The sequence below is a fragment of the Triticum aestivum genome, chromosome 6D, assembly GCF_018294505.1.
Source record: "Triticum aestivum cultivar Chinese Spring chromosome 6D, IWGSC CS RefSeq v2.1, whole genome shotgun sequence".
Taxonomy (NCBI): domain Eukaryota; kingdom Viridiplantae; phylum Streptophyta; class Magnoliopsida; order Poales; family Poaceae; genus Triticum; species Triticum aestivum.
The window spans coordinates 12,126,227-12,146,719 of NC_057811.1; the positions used below are offsets into that span (position 1 = coordinate 12,126,227).

The following is a 20,493-nucleotide window of genomic DNA, read 5'->3' on the forward strand; positions in this document are numbered from 1 at the left end:
TCTGGGTTCCGGTGGGAACTAGTTCTGGACGGCGAAGCCCTGCCGGATAGATGACACCGTATGTGTGCAACTCTGTAGAGATATCGTAGTTTCTGTCTTAGTTCGTGAGTGCCTCCCGAAGGGCTGTCCGTGTGACCGTCCGAGTTTCGAAGGTCCTCCCGAAGGGCTGTCCGAGTGACCGTTCGAGTTTCGAAGGTCCTCCCGAAGGGCTGTCCGCGACACCGTCCGGGGGGCTGTTCGACCGCCTCCCGGAGGGCTGTCTGAGGAGCAGATGAGGGTATACATCCTCGCGGTTGGGAGGTTGTAAATCCTAGCTGCGGGGATCTGCACCGCCGATCGCCATCGACTCTACTTCTCGCTGCGCTACGAGTCGGTAACGAAAAAGATCAAACCTTGTATGCAGTCTCCATAGTGGTCCTGGGCTGGTGCGTAGGTCAGAATTTTTTTGTTTTCTGTTGCGTTACCCTGCAGCAGTATCTAAGGTTCAGAGAAGGATCCGATCACTTTGGGTCTTTTGTATGCAGTCTTTCTCTGTATTTCTGCAATAGGCTGTTTCCAAGACTCGAACCCATGACCTCATGGTCACAAGATAACAACTTTTCCGCTGCATAAGACTTCCCTTCTGCTGGTGAATTCTTGGTATGAAGGGAATTTCATGTTCATGTCATGCCTACGTAACAATAACAAAACATGGATTTCAACAAAACTAAAATCAAACCCGGAGACAAAATTTTGAAGCAGACTTACCCTTAAGGTCAGGGCTTTCGTTCCAGAATCCACAGCTTGAAGCTAGGACAACAAGTTCGTATTATTTCATATTCTTAAACAATAATTATATATCCAAATAGTTAAATTTGTCAAATTATGTCCATTGCAGGTATTGCGGCAAGATGATGATGCCATAGAAGCCTTGGGGTGCTACCGAATCTTGCAGTTCTTCGGCTGAGGGTTAATCCGTTTGGTGGGGCATGGCTTCATTTCCAGGGGTCACCTTTCCCGAGTCTCATGTTGCTGGTCTGCTGGAGGTCTCTGAATTAACACTCTATCCGGTGTTGTTTGAAGAAGATGCAATGCCTAAGCTTGAGGTGCTACAGTTAGGTAGGTGCAACATATTTGGGCACGACGCAGAGGTGAATGCATTCTCCCGGTTGTCAGTCCTCACAAGACTCAAGGAAATTCGGTTGGATAGTCATCTCCAAGAAAGTGTGAAGGAAGAGGCGGGGAGGCAGGTAGCGGAGCATATGAAGTACCTACCCAACATTATTGACTCGTGACTTTGCAAATCTGTTACTTCACTTTTTCTTTTTGTTTCTTTTCTGTGAGTGAACAGACATTGCAGAACTACTAGCTGATGTACTCCCTCCCCGTATTAGTTTTGGTTAAAGTCAAGCTTTACAAACTTTGAAAAAGTTTATAGACAAAAATATTAACATATACAGTAACAAATCAATACCACATTAGATTCGTTGTTGAATATACTTCCACATCATATAGATGGGTTATGCTAAATATTTATATTCATTTCTATAAATTTGGTCAAATTTTATAAAGTTTGACTTCAGTCAACTCGATCTAATATGCGAAGTAAATAAAAACGGAGGGAGTACTCGGAGTATATTTGTTAATAATATAAAAACACAAACTGGGTTATGCATGTCACTAAGTGAAAGAGGAGGAATACGCTTTTAGATACTGGAAGTCTGGAAGCGTAAGCAACCAGCCCGAAGTAGGCTTCCCTTCGCTTCACTCTAGCATCGAAATCACCCACTCCCAAATCAGAAATCGGCGCCTGGATTGGCTTCATCCGCCGGCGGCGACGCCCTTCAGGTTTTCCGGAGGAGAAGCTTGGCGCGACGACGGGGCCTGCCTGGCGATGGGGTCTCCCGACTCCGGTGGTTCGTTTCCGGCGGCGGCGGCGGTGCGATGGAGACGGGGCGCGGCCGGCAGCGGGGGCGGGGTTGCGGCGGCGGCCCGACCAGCAAGACAGTGGGGTTGCGGGAGCGGACGCCGACGCTGCCTCGCTCATGGGTCATGGCTTATTGCGAAGATGATGTGTCCACGTCTGAACGAAGCAGTTGGTACTCAATGCTCTGCTTCAGTCCAACCTCCGCTGCAGTGCCTCGGTAACTCATTTCTCTCCATCATCCGCTGCAATCTAAAAGTAGGGCTGTCCGGTCAGGCAAGTGAACCTTGAGATTTGACTGGTAATTACTCCTACTAGTGTCAAAGGAGAACATGCGCCATTCATCAAGTGATTTTAAGCAAGTCAAAAAATTGGTTTGTTCAGATTCTAAATTACTCACCCCCAGTGGTCTCTAGACAGTAAGAAAACACAGCAATTTAAACTGCCTTACTGAAGCGCCGTATTCGCGGGCACCATAGTGGATCTGTGGCTTAATTGCCATCCCATCAATTTGTGCCGGGGAGTCGGTTGTGTAGCTTACATGCAGCATGTCTATAGCCTGAAGAATCTGCGTAGTCCGATTTCTGAATCGAGTTGCCGGTGTCGTCCAAGTTCTGACCTGCTTGTACTTGATGGATCCCCACGTTCTCGATGCAGGAGAGAAGCGTGATCAAGATCAGTGTCCTGTATTTATCGAGAAGTGATTCAAAAGTAATAAATAGGAAAAAGGTTTTTCAAACATAAGGTTGTCCCCTCGCTGAAGTTAGCACAGCACCAAGGACATTTGGAGGTGCATTACCCGACGTGCAACCAACAGGTCCACATCTATCCCCTCACTCAAGTTAGCACATTACTGAATCTAATGCTCTCGGCATGCACTTCTCAAGTTAGGTATTGCTCATTGCTTTCCATATATACACAGCTCGAATCATATGCTGGCTGCTACTTTATTACCAATGAAAGCCAAAAGAAGAAGAAGAAGAAGAAGAAGAAGAAAGGAATACTACTTGATCAGTTCAGCAGTTGGTGTCGTTTCCACCTATAATCTTTGGTTCGTATCATTTGAAATCACTTTGGGAAAACAGCCTTGGCAGGAAAATAAGTGCAATGACAGGTCTGCTGTTTTGGACAAAAGTAGATGCTTTGCCTGGCCTGCAAGGGCCATTGATGCACAAGCTCCAAATCTTATCTCCTTGCTGCTTTCTGCAAAGCATCAGATGCTCTCTCTGGTACTCCACGCGACCTAAAATAAGTGCATTGTACTCCAAGGTTAAGCTCTGCAGATAAAGCAAAAGAATACTGGCAAAGATCAATATCTCCTGATCTGGCATTAGCACCAGCACCTCTCATCACAGCACCAAAACACCAAGAAGAATGGAGGCGATGGCGGTTAGCGTGGGCAAAGCCGTGCTTGATGGCGCGCTGGGCTACGCCAAGTCGAAGGCAGCGGAGGAAATCGCGCTGCAGCTCGGCGTCGAGCGCGATATGGACTTCATCAAGGATGAGCTGCAGATGATGCAGTCATTCCTAATGACGGCTGATGAGGAGCAAAGCCAGAACAAGGTGCTCACCACCTGGGTGAAACAGATCGGGGTCCTGGCCTTCAAGGTGGAGGACAGCCTCATGGATTTCGGCCTCCACTGTGAGAAAAAGCCATTTTTGGGGTGCATCCCCCGCAACCCATGGGATCGACGCCGCATCGCCAAAGAGGTGAAGGAGCTGAGGGCCAAGGTGGAGGACGTGAGCAACAGGAACCTGCGCTATCGCCTTATCAAGCAGAGCTCAGGCTCCAAGCTTACCGTGGCAGAGGAGCAGGCCAGCATTGCCACTACGGCGATGTTTGGTATCAACGAAGCAAGATTTGCTGCCTTGGAGCATGAAAAATCATCTGGGGTGGACCTCCACCAGCTGATTACCAGCAATGACGTGGACCTTAGGGTGATCGCCATGTGGGGAACTAGCGGTGATCTCGGGAAGACGTCAGCCATCCAGGAGGTTTATGATGAACCGAAGGTATTGAAAAGGTTTGGATTCCGTGCTTGGATTAGGTTGAGCATCCTTTCAATCCACAGGAGTTCCTCCGGAGCTTGGTAAGGCAATTTTATGAAAATTTCTGTGATGAGGTTGGAAAGCCATCTTCCAATTCACAAGAGTTCCTCCAGAGCCTGCTAAGGCAATTAAATGAAAATTCCCATGATGAGGTTGGAAAGCCAGAACAAGAAACAAGTGTTGGGGCTGTTCTGGCCAAGATGGAGAAGATGGATCAAAGTGATTTGATCTGCGTGTTTAATGCACAGTTGTGTAGCAGTAGCTACCTGGTTGTAATAAATGACCTGTCCACAATAGAAGAGTGGCATTGCGCTAGGAAGTACTTTCCCGACAACAATAAACAAAGTAGAATCGTCGTTTCCACACAGCAAGTTGAAATTGCAAGCCTGTGCACAGAGAAACCATACCAAGTTTCGGGGTTCAAGCAGTTGTCATGTGATCAAACTATTTATTTGTTCCACAAGAAGGTAAACCTTTTTCTTGTCTTGGTTTCTGTTACAATTTCTTCTTTTTATTTATGACTTATTGATTCTTCTTTTCATTTTGTGTCTAATTGCAGAATTCAGAGGAGCGGATCAACATGGGTTGTGTTAGTGTGGCATTTTTTGACACCAATGAAGCAAGGCTTGCTTCTATGAAGAAGCAGAAACTGAAGGTGATACTCCACCAGCTGGTCAAAATTTTAATCTTGAATTCCATTGTCTGAATTATATTTGGGTTGTGTAAATGTCCGATAGTGTGCCCCTCTTATCCTCACATGCACTCTCCGCAAGCTCAGAGTTAGCTAACTAAAAAACACACGGTGCTTTGAAGTTGATCCGAGGATGTATATGAACTTAGATAATTTTTTTGGCATATGTCGCTCTCAATAAAATTGTGCACATGGAAATCCTCAATATTTAAAGAGATGAGCGGGTAGTCTAGATGTGAAAATGTGTAAAACACAACTGCATAAATACTCATAGTTTTTTTTCCAGGTTATGCATGAACCATGTTCTGCCGAGCCCATTTCCAACTCAAACAATGTTACTACTACTGAGAAAAACACAGAAATGCTCACCACTGAAATACAGGAGCAGGACCAAGTACCTAACAATCCAGATGAAGAAAAAGTTCATAACTCAACTGCTAGAAAGAAGTTTGATCGCAGCAGGACACTGGTACTGGCTGATGAAGTACTCTGTGGGCGAGAAACAGAGAAATCTATTCTTCTCAAATTAGTTGGCCAACCAGACAAGAATCAAGGCTGTAAGGTGATCTCAGTTTGGGGAATGGGGGGTCTTGGAAAAACCACCCTTGTCCGAAGCATCTACCGAAGCCAGCAGCTTGGTGACTGGAAGCACGCATGGGCCACTGTATTGCGTTCTTTTAACCCTGAAGTACTCCTTAGGGATTTGGTTTTGCAGCTTCAGAATACTATTCAAGAAGATCCTGCTGGATCAACATCAACTGGAGCGCAAAAGAAAAGCATATCAGTGATGAAACTTCAAGACTTGAAGGATGAGTTAGCTCGGGTACTAAAATTGAAAAGGTGCCTTGTTGGTCTTGATGATATATCGTCCACTTCTGAATGGAATTTGGTCAAATCATGTTTGGATAATGCTGGAAGGATCATAGTCACCACAAGACAAAAAAATGTTGCCAAACATTGTTCAAGAGAAGACAAGAACATGTACTGTCTTGAAGGTCTGAAAGATGCTGCTGCACTTGACCTCTTCATAAAGAAGGTAGTTTTGTAACTAGTACCATTTCTTCTCTTTCATACGAGTTTTGCTTCACATGATATTCGTAAGCTCGATATTTCTCTCAATTCAAAATTTAGAAGTATTATAGCTGATGCCTTCTTTGAAGAAAATGTTTAATCACTAATACTTCGTACCAAAATATTAGATCTAGAAAAATGTCCACCAACAGATCTGGGGAAATATTCGATATATATTATGAACTTGCCTGCTTATTTCTGGGTAAGCACCATGGAGGGTTTGTGTGATTGGGTAGCTTTCTTAGACACTGCAAGTGGAGCCTCCTGATGTGCAGCGTGCTGGGACCTTCCATGGTCTTGGGCCGGCGATGGCCATGGGCTGGTAGTTTGTGGTGCTATCTGGACTATGCCAGTGGTGTTTCCGTAGATCCGTCAGAGGCTGGGGCAGCAGCAAGCATGTTGATACACTGATTTGAGCTATGTCCGGTGGCTCGCTAGGTCTGTGAGGCATTGTCTAGCTCCCAGGTTCATGGTGTCATCCATGACACGGAGGTGTTGCTGCTTCGTGTGCCAATGGAGGGGGACATGGATGAACTTGTGCCATTTCATCCTAGCGATGTTGCTTGAACACCTGTGTTGACTGGTGTATCAATGCCTCAGACTTCATGGACAATGACCATGCTTTGGCTGTCTACATCATGAGGCGGCAGGAGGACGATATTTAGTAGCTCAGGAGTTTGTTGTGATAGATGTAGAGTGTGGCTTTTTGCGGTGGTGCGACATCCAGGTTGTCGACCATGTTTGGTAGTTCAACATCTTTATGCCATGTCCGGTGTGAGGTTGTGATTCACTGTTGCTGATGGGCTACCGTCTTTTCTCAAATTGGGGTGCATGTGTGTGCGTGTGTTCATGTGTGATGGCATCAAGGCCGTTGTTGGTTTATTGGAGTGTGTGTTGTAATGAGCGCCTAGCGATTTGTTGGCTATTGTCCTCTGCGTTGTTGTTTGGATGTACTTGCATATTCTTAGCCTACATTTTTTTGAACAATGGAATAAGATGCAAAGCTTTTGCACATTTTTGGAAAAAGTTTCACTGAAAATTTGCAGTTTTTGTCCTGTGCAAGCAAATTTGAAGAGTTGAAGTAGCAATTTTGTGTCCTCAATTTTTTCCAAATGCTACAGAAATGCAACAAAGATTACGTTGCGATTGTAATTAGGTAGGTTCAAACAATCAACTCACATTCTTTCTTGCCCTGAGCAACGTTCTGTAAATTTTTTGCCTCCTTGATTTAGTTGCAGCATCAAATGTTCTCACCATACTCAATGAGTGATACTTGTCTGTTTTTAATGTAAGCTGGTGAAGTAGCTAATTACTTTCTAGGTGTGAGTCTTTTTTCCCGGTATTGCTTGGAGTCGAGCAATAATGTTCTTTTGCCTGTACTGTTTGAGTGAATCTTATCATGAAATTGAATTAAAATTGTCAACCAATCATCTGCTTTGTTACCAGGCATATGCGCACAAATTTGAAGGGCTGAAGTAGCAACCTCGTTATCCTTAAATTTATTTATTTATTTCATAAGCAAAATTTGCAACATTATTAAAAAAATGTAATTGTGCAAAATACTTGAAAATTTGTATTTGTGATTTCTTAAGAATTTCTTGGAAGCACAATTTTTTTAAAAAACTGGAGCATGTGCTCCTATGTGCATATTTGAATTATCGCACTCATGCTCTCAGGTGCATACTTGAATTGTAGCAGTATCTAGGATGACAATGTTTGGTGCACCACTTAGATACAAGGTAGTTTGAATGCTGATGAATTCTCCATATGAAGAGAATTTCATTTTATATCACTGTCAAGTAAGAGTAACAAAAGGGAAATTTCAACAAAAATGTTAATAGTCGGAGAGAATAATTTCAGAGCAAACTTATCCTTAGGGTCAAGTTGAATCTAGGAAAAACAAGTTTATATTATTTCATATTCTTAGTTTAGCAACAATAATTATTTAATCCAAATAGTTAACTTTGTCAAAATATGTCCATTACAGGTATTCAAGGACAATATTGAAAAAAATGATTTAGTCCCAGCTATGATGGAGCAAGCAAGACTCATCCTACATAAATGTGATGGACTGCCCCTTGCAATATCGACTATCGGTGGATTCCTAGCCACCAAGCCAAAAAATGCTATTGAGTGGACGAAGATGAATGATCAAATTAGAACTGAACTGGACATAAATCCTGAACTTAGGGCAATAAAAACAATTCTTATGAGGAGCTATGATGGTTTGCCATACCATCTCAAATCTGTTTTCTTATACCTGTCCATATTTCCAGAAGATCACAGAATTAGGTGGGGTCGCTTGGTGAGGCGGTGGATTGCAGAGGGTTACTCAAGGGATATGCATGGCGTGACTGCAATTGAACTTTGTCGGAGGTACTTTGATGACCTCCTGGATAGAAGTATGATCCTGCCAGGGGAAGGGATAGACCAATACAAACAGAAAATCTGTTCTTGCCAACTTCATGATATGATCCGTGAAATATGCATGTCAAAGGCTAGGGAGGATAACTTTGTTTTGACACTGGAGGAAGGATGTTGTTTGAGTGACACACAAGGTGCAATACGTCATCTTGTCATTGGCGGCAACTGGAAAAGGGATAAAGATGTGCTGGAGAGCAAGCTAGATTTGTCACATGTACGGTCATTGACCGTGTTCGGAGAGTGGAGAACCTTTTTCATCTCCGACAATATGAGGTTCCTCCGAGTGCTTGACTTAGAAGACACACTGGAGTTAAAAGATCATCATCTTGATGATATTGGGCAGCTCCGTCACCTCAAGTATCTTTCTCTTCGAGGATGTCGGAACATTTTATACCTGCCTAATTCTCTACGAAATTTGAGGCACCTTGAAATGCTGGATGTTAGAGGTACATGTATATATGAGTTGCCAACAACAATCACTAATCTTCTGAAGCTACAACACCTCCGTGCAGAGAGTTATTACTACAACGTTGGTAATGTCAAGGGAGAGGGTGTCATAGTTGAAAAGTATAAAAATTACATTAAACATTTTTCCAGAGGTCATACATGTGGCTCTTTGATGTCCAGAAGTCATCTTTTCTGGAGACCACAAGTTTTAGATGCTGGTTTGAACAGGTATGATATATTCAATCTATACCGCTTCCAGAAGATGAAGCTAGATGGCGTTATACTTCCTAGAGGGATTGGTAAATTGAAGGCCCTTCACACACTAGGTGTTGTTGATGTTTCCGGGAGAAATGGAAATGTCACTGTAAAAGAGCTTGGAGAGCTTACTCAGCTACATAAGCTTAAAGTGGGTGGTCTCAGCTACAGAAACATCAATGAGTTATGGTCTGCCATTGCTGGTCATGATCAACTTCAATCTTTGTCAGTTAAAATAATAGGTGGCCGGCATGAAGAGAAGAACGTGTTAGATGGCTGTTTGGGTGATGGTTTGTTGCCACCAAGCAGCCTCGAGAGCCTCACTCTGCATGGTAAGCTAGTCAATGTAACAAAATGGATCCGTACGCTTCAGAATCTGTCCAAGTTGGTGCTAAGGTTTAACAGATTGGAGCAAGTTGATGCCATACAAGCCCTTGGGTTACTACCAAATCTTGCAGTTTTACGTCTGAGGCTGAATTCGTTCTATGGGACACAGCTCCACTTCGAGAGCTCATCTTTCCCGAGTCTCATGGTGCTTCAGTTGTATTGGTTAGACAACCTCCAGTCGGCGCTGTTTGAAAAAGACGCAATGTATAAGCTCGAGCTGCTACAAGTTGACTTGTGCAGGGAGCTGAATGCATTCTCCGGGCTGCCAGCCCTCACAAGCCTCAAAGAAATTCGGTTGGGTAGTCGTTATCTCAGGGAAACATTGAAGGAATCGGTGCAGAGTGAGGTAGCGGAGCATATGAAGCACGTCAGAGTGAAAATTGTTGAGTAAACTTTCTTTATATGTATATACGCCTATATAGACTCCATCGGAGAGCAAAGATTGGTGTGTGTTGTTACTCTTGTAATTGTTCCTCTAGTACTACTGTAGTAGATCCCGCCATGGCAGAATAACTACTCATTGCTTCTTCTCCCATGCTGAATTCAGCTGCACAAGTCTTTCTCTGCTGGCTCTGCGTTTCTTTTTCTTCGTTTTTGACTACTGCTGCAGTTGTGTATTTGCTCGGTTTGAATTTGAAGTCGGGTCATTAACCACCTACACATGAAACTGGATATTTGACTGAATCTTGGAATCAAATGCAGTTCTTAATGATGCACTGCTAACCGAAAACAATGGTACAATGGCAGATTCCATTTATTCAGAGTCGAGACGGTGCATAGGTGTTGTGTCGCGCTGAAGGAGATGGCAGAACCTATTTATTTATTATACACCTAGAACTAGGAGGAACTAACTGAATTTAGCACGTCATAAAACCTGAAGCTCTCAGGTTCATAAACTAACTGAGTTCAGAATTGAGTCCATTTTCCTTTTTTGGAATTAACTGAATTTAGAGACGAGACGGAGCACCGAAGAAGGTTGCACACACACCAGCTCACCTCCTCCTGCATCTCAACAGCACGGCAAAAGCTCCTTCAACAACATTTGAACCTAAGGGATGCTACGTATTTTTTGAGGTAAAAATCTGAGTCCCATCCTTATTATGTAGACGATGAGCAAAATACTTCTACTCCTAGGGGATGAATGAATGATCTGGTTACCTCTCTTCTCCGTTCCTGATTTTCGAATTTTCCTTAAAAGAAATATACCAAAAAGCCTTGCCTCTTTTTCTGCTGTCCGTGGAACTGATTTTTCAGGAAGTCCACCGAACTGAATTGATTTCAACACAAGATACATTTGCTGTGACTGTACACATGTACGGCTGCCTCGATCTAATTGGTTGATATACATAGCCCTAAAAAAAATCTGTATCATTTTGTTTTCAAATTCTTTTGAATTTTCATGTAAGAATCCCGGGATGCTTTGGGTTGGTTGTAATTTTTGTGTGGCCACCGGTATTTTGTCCGAGTAGAGCAGGCCTATGTGTTACATGTACTACCTTCCTCACCATTCACATTTGATCATTAGTAAAAGCAACATGGAAAAAAATAGTTTGTCCAGAGAGCTTCGCGACAGATAGCTCAAGAGTTGGGTAAGAGCTGGAGAGGTGGCTCTCTACTGTGAAGCAGAGCAGAGGAAACCGAGGAAAGGAGCAGAGCAGCGCTGATTGGTGACCACGTACTTCGATTAGTAAATGAAACTAGAAAAATAAAGTTTGCCGGGAGAGCTGCGAGACATGATCGTCAGGGTTCAATGACGACCGAGTTCGTTTACTCAGATAGCTCAGACGTATGTTACGTAGACCCTGTAGCGCAGATGTGGAACAGAGGCAAGAAGGAAGAGATGAAGCTCTGGGCCGGTGCACCCAAGTTTCTGTGTGCCAAATGTTAAGCGACAGGTGATGTGTACACAGGTCCGGTTCAACCAGGAGGTCGTCTACACCGCACCTTAGACTGGGGTAGTTATGATTTCCTCTTATCTCTTGTAACTATCTCTATCTCTCTAGTCTATCCCTTGGGTCTCAAGTTAAGGATCCTAACAATGTAATCTCTCCTCTGTACGCTATACGGGAAGTCGCGCCACGCTCTATATAACACGCAGCCGTCGCCCTAGGAAGGGTACGACGTTCTCTCACATGGTAATCAGAGCCTACCTCTTCCATCTCATCTAGTTCCTCCATTGCCACAAACCTCCTACCATGGCCTCCTCCGGCTCCTCCAACTCAACCCTCTCCGGCCAGATCACCGAACGCCTCACCCGCACCAACTACATCCTTTGGCGCACCCAGATCACGCCGCAGCTCCGAGGTGCTGGTTTCTTCGAGTATGTTGATGGAAGCATACCCGAGCCGGCCAAAGTCGTCGTCACCAAGGACAAGGATGGCAAGGAGGAGTCCGTCCCAAATCCGCTCCACCACGTGTGGATCCGGGAGGATCAACAGGTACTGGGATATCTCCTGAATAACCTCTCGAAGGAAGTGCTCGTGCAGGTCACGTCGATCACCCATGCACACGAGCTCTGGTCGGCGCTGGCGAAGATGTTCTCGTCGACCTCGCTGTCCCGCGTCAACAACATCCGGGCGGCGCTCACCAACGCGCAGAAGGGCACACAATCCGTGGCCACCTTCTTCGCACACATGCGATCTCTCGCTGACGAGCTCGCGGCGGCCGGCAAACCCCTGGACGACGACAAGCTCATCTCCTACATCATCAACGCCCTGGACATGGAATATCAACCAGCTGGTCTCTGCCCTTGATGCTCGTGTCATCCCGGTCACTCTTGACGAACTGTTCGCTCAGATGAGCAACTTCGATCAACGAGTGGCCCTCTTCCAAGGGGCTGGGACCGGTGGCGGCTTCAAGTCTTCGGCAAATGTCGCCACCCGTGGGCGTGGCGGTGGCTCTCGTCCTCGTGGCCCTCCTCGCGGGAAGAGCAGGGGCCCTGGCGGGGGCAACACCAGCGGCAACAACACACGCGGCGGCGGCCGACCCTCCTACTCCAACACCAAGGGCGGCCGGCGATCTAATGGCTCCACCAACAAGTCTCGGCCTGATGCTATCCGCTGCCAAATCTGCGGTAAGCTGGGCCACTCTGCAAAGGACTGTTGGTACCGGTTTGATGAAGATGAAGATTCATCTCAAGATGAAAAGGTGGCCGGGGCTGCTGAAGCTTCCTACGGCGTCGACACAAATTGGTACGTCGACAGCGGTGCCACAAACCACATCACCGGTGAGCTGGAGAAGGTGACCATGCGGGAGAAGTACCGCGGCCAAGATCACATCCACACTGCTAGTGGAGAAGGTATGAAGATTGGTCATATTGGTCACTCAATTATTAAAACCCCTCATAGAAAAATTCATCTCAAACGCATCTTGCATGTCCCTAGTGCCAACAAAAATCTTCTTTCTGTCCACCGCATTGCCATTGATAATCATGTCTTTCTTGAATTTCACCCCTTCTTCTTTTTGATCAAGGATCAGGCAACGAGGAGGGTGCTGTATCGAGGTAGAGGCGTTCGTGGGCTTTACCCGTTGATTCCGGAGATTAGAAGATCCAATAAACAAGCTTTTAGTGCCACCAAAGTGTCTTCAACACGGTGGCACGATCGATTAGGTCATGCAAGTTTCTCTTTAGTTGAGCGTTTGCTTAGGAAAATAAACTCCCATATGTTGGGGATCGTGATGTTGAAACAATTTGTGATTCGTGTCAAAGGGCCAAGAGCCACCAATTGCCTTATCCAATTTCTATAAGTATTTCTACCAAACCGTTACAACTCATTTTTTCTGATGTCTGGGGCCTGCTCCCTCCTCTGTTGGTAGACATACATATTATGTGAGTTTCATTGACGACTATAGCAAATTCACGTGGATCTATCTCCTTAAGAAACGTTCGGATGTTTGCCAAGCTTTTCTCAATTTCCAAGCTCTTGTAGAAAGAAAATTTGACAGTAAAATTCTTGCTCTCCAATATGATTGGGGAGGGGAATATGAGAAGCTAAACTCATTTTTTCAGAAACTTGGCATATCCCATCATGTTTTGTGTCCTCATGCCCATCAACAGAATGGGTCAGCCGAGCGTAAGCATCGACATATTGTTGATGTTGGGTTCTCCCTTCTAGCCGGCGCCTCCATGCCCCTCAAATTTTGGGACGAGGCTTTCCTCACTGCTGTCCACATTATAAATATGCTACCTAGTCGTGTGATTAACAATGAAACTCCCATGGAAAGGCTCCTTCACACCAAACCAGACTACACGTCACTTCGTGTGTTTGGATGCGCCTGCTGGCCAAATCTTCGCCCCTACAATGATCGCAAACTCATGCTTAGATCCAAACAGTGTGCATTCATTGGTTATAGTGCCCAACACAAGGGCGTTAAGTGCCTTGACATTCCCACGGGTCGTGTCTATATCTCCCGAGATGTAGTGTTTGATGAAACAAAATTTCCCTTCGCAAATCTTCACCCAATGCCGGAGCTCTCCTACGTCAAGAAATACTTCTCCTACCGTCTAGTCTCACCGGTGTTCATCAAGGGGGAAATGATTGTGATGATCAACTATTGACTAATCCTCATAACCTTGCTTTTGAGTCTTGTACTGATGCAGATGCAAACGCTGAAAAAAATGGCGAAGGAAATACTCAAAACGGTGCACAATACGCTCCAAACGAGCGATATTTCATGTGCCACCGAACGGGGGACATATCCGGCTCGGGATCGGTGCCCCAGCAGCGCGCCAGCGAATCCCCCACGGGATCTGTGCCGCAGCAGGGCGTCAGCGCGTCGGGTTCTGCTCCAACCGCCGGGCGCGGTAGCAGCCAGCCAGCAACTGCCACGCGGGCGGCTCAAACTGGACTAGGCGCGCCATCCGCTCCGCGCCAACCAGCTGGCGACACATGCCAGCCTCCGCCTCGCTGGCCAGCGGGCGGACCCCGCCACTACGTGCGCCGCCAGCCAGGTGGGCCTCCAGGCGCGGAAACTGATGCAGGCACGGGATCCGGTGCCGATCCTGCCGCTAGTCCTGCCGCGGACGTGCGATCCGGCGTGGATTCTGCTGGGCCCGCGCAATCATTGTGTCATGATGGGTCTGGCGCAGACCGCATGCATGGGTCGGGATCTTCTGCTCCGCCCGGCACAACCACACCGACCGATGGTGCCGCAGAAAATCCTGCTGCTCTAGAAACCGCGTCGGGGGCGCCAGGGGTATCCGCCTCGGGATCGCTTTGTCCAGAGGCTGGATCATCTGCGGAGGGCAACCGTGCGGCTCCTCCTGTTCCTTCGCGTACAAGGTTGCAAAGAGGGGTAATTAAACCTCTTAACTATAAGCAAATAACCAAATTTGGCCTAGCTTGTTCTACAGGTGAGCCAGACACTCTTGATGAGGCACTTAGTGATGAAAAGTGGAAAAAGGCCATGGAAGCAGAATACATGGCACTTCAGAAAAACAGAACATGGCATTTAGTTCCCCCACGGCGAGGTAAAAATTTAATTGATTGCAAGTGGGTTTACAGAATAAAGAGAAAGTCTGATGGAACTATAGATCGCTACAAGGTCAGGTTGGTTGCAAAAGGCTTCAAACAGCAGTATGGTATTGACTATGAGGACACATTTAGTCCTGTTGTTAAAGCTGCAACTATTCGCCTTGTGCTGTCTATTGCTGTATCCAGGGGATGGAGTCTTAGACAACTGGATGTCAAGAATGCGTTTCTTCATGGCGTTCTGGAACTGGAAGAGGAAGTATACATGAAACAGCCTCCTGGGTTTGAAAACAAAAGTAAGCCTTCCTATGTGTGCAAGCTTGATAAAGCTCTATATGGACCAAAGCAGGCTCCCAGAGCACTTGGTTTTACTCCTTCCAAGTCTGACACATCTCTGTTTATTTACAATAAGTCAAATACATCAATATTTGTGTTGATTTATGTGGATGATATCATTGTTACAAGTTCATCAGATGAAGCAGTGACAGGGCTGTTAAAAGACTTAAATGCTGAGTTTGCTCTCAAGGATTTGGGAGACCTGCATTACTTTCTAGGTATTGAGGTAAAGAAACATGAAGATGGCCTCCACCTATCTCAAGAAAAATATGCTGCTGACCTGGTAAGAAGAGTTGGTTTACAAGGATGCAAACCATCGTTGACCCCCCTCTCAAGTACAGAAAAATTATCACTTGAAGAGGGAGTTCTCTTGAATCAAGAAGATAGTACTAGATACAGAAGTTTAGTTGGGGCTCTTCAGTATTTAACCTTAACTAGACCTGATTTATCTTTTGCTGTCAACAAGGTATGCCAGTTTCTTCATGCACCCACCACAGTTCACTGGACTGCTGCAAAGCGCATTGTGAGATATGTTAAACATACTATGAAGCTTGGTCTCTTTTTCAGCAAGTCATCATCCAATCTTGTCAGTGCATTTTCTGATTCTGATTGGGCAGGATGTGTGGATGATAGACGATCCACTGGTGGTTTTGCAGTGTTCTTTGGACCAAACTTGATATCATGGTGTGCTAAGAAACAGGCTACTGTATCTAGGTCAAGCACTGAAGCAGAGTATAAAGCATTAGCAAATGCTACAACAGAAATTATCTGGGTTCAGTCTATGTTAAGAGAACTTGGTGTGAAGCATACCGAAGTTCCATGTTTGTGGTGTGACAACTTGGGTGCTACCTACCTATCTGCTAACCCAGTGTTTCATGCAAGAACAAAGCATATTAAGATAGATTTCCACTTTATCAGAGAAAGAGTTGCAAACAGACAATTGGAAATCAGATTTGTTCATTCACGAGACCAAGTTGCAGATGGCTTTGCCAAAGCGTTGCCCACAAGAAATTTTGAAGAATTCAAGAGTAATCTCAACTTGGTACAGTTGTGATTAAGGGAGGGTGTTAAGCGACAGATGATGCGTACACAGGTCCGGTTCAACCAGGAGGTCGTCTACACCGCACCTTAGACTAGGGTAGTTATGATTTCCTCTTATCTCTTGTAACTATCTCTATCTCTCTAGTCTATCCCTTGGGTCTCAAGTTAAGGATCCTAACAATGTAATCTCTCCTCTGTACGCTATACGGGAAGTCGCGCCCCGCTCTATATAACACGCAGTCGTCGCCCTAGGAAGGGTACGACGTTCTCTCACACCAAGAATTGGTGTGTGCACTTGCTCCTCAATGCATACATAGAGTGAGGATTGTGCCTCTGCCAACTAGACATCTTAGAGCATGTCTGCCCGATGCCCAAACACATTCTATGTATATTGTGCCTCCACGGTTCAGAGTCGTACAGGCTCGGAATGCTGAAGATAGTGCACTGAACATGCATGTCGAGGCATGCTTCAGTCCACAGTTAAACGTTACATAAGCATCTTCTTTGCTGCCCAAAGTGTGTAGTAATCTAACCCTATGCGGAGAAACTGGTAACCAATACTCCATCCGTCTGCTATTAGAAGAATAATCCATTCATTTTGGTATAACCAATACTCCCTGCTGCACTAGCTAGGATACTAATGTGCGTCCACAAAAAGCTGTGGGATTTTCTTGCTGAGGAGATTGATAGCATGCTGGTATTTTAGCAGCTGTTCTACTCCAACAACGTAAATGGATGTACGTAAAGTGTTTAGGGAGATGCATCCATTATCAAATGATGGCGAGATCACTCAGTTAAGATGGTAAGATTCGCCATGCTTGGGTTTGTGAAGAACACGATAATGAACTGGCTGGATGGTCTAGATACCTGTTGTTCCGTGTCAGAAGGAAACATTCTAGTCAGGTTGTGAAACAACTACTGCTCCCTCCGATCCAAATTAATTGACACTGCTCTAGTACAATAGATTCAAATTAATTGGCGCTGGTCTAGTACAACGAGCGGTACCTATTTTGAGCTGATTTTTTTTTCTGTTCCCAGAAAACCTTTTTTGAGCTGCTCAGACAAAAGTCAACATCAACAACTAGTATAATAAGATTCACCAAAAAAACACGTGGTAATTTTTTCGAGAATAAAAAAAACATGGTAGAAACCAGAGAAAAAGGGAGCCGCATGGACCGAAATATCACGCCTAACTCGGTCAGTGTTTCCCTTCCTGGCCCAGAGTAATGGGCGCGGCCGGGAGCTCCTATTTGCCGCAAATAGTTGGAGCGACGCGCACAGGTGCCTCCACTGGGCCATCCCATCAGCAGACCACGCGCGCATCACTTAAAAAAGATGTAAAAAGAAAGAGAAGGCGCAAGGATTTGAGCTCATGACCTCGGATTCGAGGTGAGTGCAGCACACCAATAGACCAGACAGGTCTAACTAATTTGTATAGCGCGGAGATTACAAGAACTCAAAGCCGCGTTCAATTGAAAACATTTTCGGCAAAAATAAAAACATTTCCTCAAAAAATGTGATTTTTTTAAGTGACGAAGAGTTTTAAAAACAGGAACATTTTTGAAGCTGAACAATTTTATTGAAGCAAAACATTTTTTGAAAATGATGAACATTTTTTTAAACGGGAACATTTGTTGAAATTCCAAAATCAAAGTTGGAAGACGAACATGAAACTTCGGAACAAAATTCGAAAACACGAACTTTTTTCAAAATTTTGAAACTGGGACATTTTTTGAAACTCCTGAAAAAATGAAAACATGATTCTTTTTAAAAACATTTGTGAATTTTTTCTACAAATGAGAACATTTTTACAATGTGAACAAAATTCTAAAAATGATCATAGTTTCTGAAATTGTGAACAAATTATTGAAAATGAGTACATTTTTCAAATTGTGAACAATGTTTGAAATTTTTAAACAAAATAAACAGGAAAATGAAAAACAAAAAAGAACCCAAATGATAAGTGAGACGAAGCAACATATTCCAAACACCCCAATTTTCCTCTATTTTTCAACATCAAAAAGATAACATCAGCGGACTCTTTTTGGTTTTTGGAATTAAAAATGTTTTATCTCTTAAATACAAAATCCGATTAAAAATCCGTTTTCAGCATTAAATCCACCTCGATGAGATCTTCAAAACTAGATCCCATATTGATATGTTTTGATGATTTTTTTTTGGAGGCCAAAATTTACCATGATGGTACACTGAAATTGTTATAGTGCTTACACTAAAGTTGACATGATATGTCTCATTTTTTTTTCTCTTTTAGATTTAAAACTACCATTGTATTTGAACAGCTTTTCACGGTAAATTTTATTAATTGACCCTGATAAGTTTTAGTAATTAACAATGGCAAATTTAATTCATAGATCATGGCAATTTTTAGTAATTCATGATGCAATTTTAGTTTATAGATCATGGCAATTCTAGTATTTTCATAATGGAATTCTTTTTCTAATGAACCATGGCAATTTTTTGTGCATGTATCATGGCAAATTTAAGTAATTCACCATGGCAATTTTAGTTTCTGGTTCATGGAAAATTTGAGTCATTGACCATATATTTTAAAAGTAATTGACGACGGATTTCTTTTTAATTATGAACCTTATCAAAAATATTTCATGGATCATGAAATTTTTTAGTAATTCACCATGGTAAGTTTAGTTTCTCAATTTCTTTTTTTTAACATGTCAAAATTTAGTTCAAGCGTGAAAGAATGAGTAGTTGAAAGCAACATCAGTGTAAACACCATGGCAATTTATGTGCAATAGACATGATAACTTTTGACCGTAAAAAAATATCGTCGAAACATATCAATATAGGAGCTAGTTTTGAAGTCCTCGCCGCGGCGGACTTAATGGTAAAAATATATATTAAATTAGATTTGTCATTTAGGACATACAATATTTTAAAGTTTGAAAAAACCTAAAAGATTTCCAATGACATCATATGTTTTCGTCCCTGTTTGAATGCATGTGTGGAAAATAAAATAAAAAAGCTTACGTGTTACAATGTATGGCCTGATCTACTTCAGCCACAAGTGTGGCACTTATCAGGGTCCAAATAGAAACACAAAAATTAGAAGAATCAAGACAAACGAAAAAAAAAAGAAAAAGAAAAAAAGAAAACCAAAAAACCCCATTAGTAGAAACCAACAAGAAAAAACCCGGTTCAGAAACCTTCTAGAAGGTTCCCAAAACCGGTAGAAATACAGTACAGAAAAAAAGCTTCGCTGGCAATTGGGCCGGCCTATTGCATGGTTCGGTTGCGCAACCCTGTGCGAAGCGTCGACACTATGATGCAGTGAGCGGCGCATAGGGTTTTCCGGCGCGGCTATGTGCCGCCTTCTGGGACCCCTAGGAACGGCTCGCTGCAGGGAGCCAGAACTGGACCGGCCCAGTTACCAGCTGTTGCGCCGTACTATTGTCGTCGTGATGTCATACGCATTTTTTTCTTCATGTTTTATTCTATTTTCTTCTTTTATTTATATTTTGAATATATATATTACAAAAATATTTTACATAAATTTAGAAAAATGTGAATCTTGCATCTTAAAAATATTGAACATGTATAAAAATGCCAAAAATATTTGTTGCGGGTTAAAAAAATGGTAGACTTTACACAGTGAGGTGGCTAGTGCACCCGACGCTGCCTTGATGTTCCTTTTCTATAGAACCAAAGACCTCCATATGCAATTCTAAAGTGATCTATGGCCTTGAGGTTAGCTATTAGAAGCACCCCCAGCAAAAGATTCATCACGATCAAAGTTCGCCAAGCCGGTAAGCACTTTTAACAGAAAAAGTACTGCTTTTCTCCAGCTCTCAAGCAAAGAAGTCTTGCACTGTCTTGGGGTTGGGGATGTGCGAATTTCCAAAATTCCCCGAAATCCATAGTCCAAAATGAGTCGTTCAGCCGATGGGTATTCGAAGCACCATGTTCATACAAGAAATCCGTCATCCAATAACAAATTTCATGGCGTGAACCATGATGGGCCAGTTTATATTGTGTCGATGTATTCAATTATTTTCATAAATTTGTAGAGCATTTTATCTTGAGTTTTAAGTGTGCATCGGTTGCACAAGAGAGTCTTCAGATCGATGCACATGATAGGTCCTTGGTGCAGTGCAGGCTTATAGGTCTCTGCTTTCTTGGTCAGCTTTCCTCACTCGACTGATTAGCAGTGCGCTGTGCCACTTGTAAATAAACGTGCTTGGCTCCTTTTTGTGCAGTGCTTTGTAGTTTGTTATGTCTTGACAGTTGATCATGCATCTGCTTTCTATGAAAGCATAATTAGCAGAGGTCCCTAGCTACCCCTATGGGCTGTTTCATCTATTTTAATTAATGCAGCTTTTGGCGCAACCACCTCAGCATTCACGGGTACATGTATCTTGAACTGTAAAATACCATAAGCTTTT

General features: G+C 43.8%; 2 pseudogenes; both read left to right on the top strand.

Annotated features, from left to right (window-relative positions):
* Positions 1 to 322: 322 nt before the first annotated feature.
* On the top strand, positions 323 to 9,755 carry LOC123143066 (disease resistance protein Pik-2-like; annotated as a pseudogene).
* Positions 9,756 to 11,899: 2,144 nt separating this feature from the next.
* LOC123146606 (uncharacterized) lies at positions 11,900 to 12,039 on the top strand (annotated as a pseudogene).
* Positions 12,040 to 20,493: the final 8,454 nt, after the last annotated feature.